The sequence below is a fragment of the Solenopsis invicta genome, chromosome 9, assembly GCF_016802725.1.
Source record: "Solenopsis invicta isolate M01_SB chromosome 9, UNIL_Sinv_3.0, whole genome shotgun sequence".
In the NCBI taxonomy this organism is placed as follows: Eukaryota; Metazoa; Arthropoda; class Insecta; order Hymenoptera; family Formicidae; genus Solenopsis; species Solenopsis invicta.
In genome coordinates, this window is record NC_052672.1 from 5,552,220 (window position 1) to 5,553,322 (window position 1,103).

The window sequence follows — 1,103 nt, forward strand, 5'->3', positions numbered from 1 at the left end:
GCGCCGTTTCGCCACGCATTGCGCGTGCGCGGGCGCTCTTCCGGTTGTACGGCGCCTCCTCGGCGTGTGGCGCGCTGCGGCCGCCTCCTTGGCATGGTGCCGTCGCCATTAGGGGGTGTCCACTTTACAAACTCGGGTGCGTGGGCACCCTGCGTGGCTCGGTGAATTGTTTTTAGATATCTTTATTTCTTATTTGTATTCTTATTATTTATTTTACTGTAAGGGGGTGACCGATCTGGAAACGTCGTGCGCGCGGTCACCCCAATCAATTTTTAGGTATTTTTGAAAAAAGTGGGGGGACCAAATTAAAAACTCTGGCCCCCTAGATATAGTAGATTTAATTTTAGTTCTTTTTCAAAATAGCGGGGGTGACCGAATTATAAACTCGTGGTATACAGGCACCCCCAGCACCCAGTAATTATTTTAAGCCAAAGCAGGGGGGGACCGATTTAGGACCATAAGTCGCGGACCCCTCCTACCGAGCCACGGGACCCTCCATAGTAGTACACGCACATTTTTCATAAATTATTTGGTGTGCCGGACCCGATGGAGGTAATACTAGAGTATCCACTGCCCATTGAATGGGAAAGTAAAACGCGCTGCCCCCGATGCTGGGAAGCAAAACTCGCTGGGGCAGCGATACCGTGTACAGGAGGCGCCTTCAGCGACGCGGCGCACCTTGCAAAACATCTTAAGGCAAAACATCCGGGGGATTATATTACTTATAAATGCTCATTATGTAACTTTAAGGGGGGGTCTAAATACCCCCTTAAAGATGTAAAAGCGCACTACACCAAAGCTCACAGTGCAAATAATTCCTCATCCTCCCGGGTGGGTGCGTCGCGACCGGACACTCGCGGCAATAGTGACGTCGGTGAGCAGAGCGATTCGGGTGCGCGTTCTCGCGTTACCGGCGCAACCGCGCGATCGAGGGGGAGTAACCCACCCGCACAAGACCCGCGGCAACCGAGGTTGTCCTTCCGGTCCACCCCACCGCCAGGACCATCAGGGGCCACGAGAAGGAGCGCAACACCGTCAACCGCTGCAGCAGGGTCCCCCTCATGCGCGACGGTGACTGCGGGCGAAGTACCATCCCGCCCACC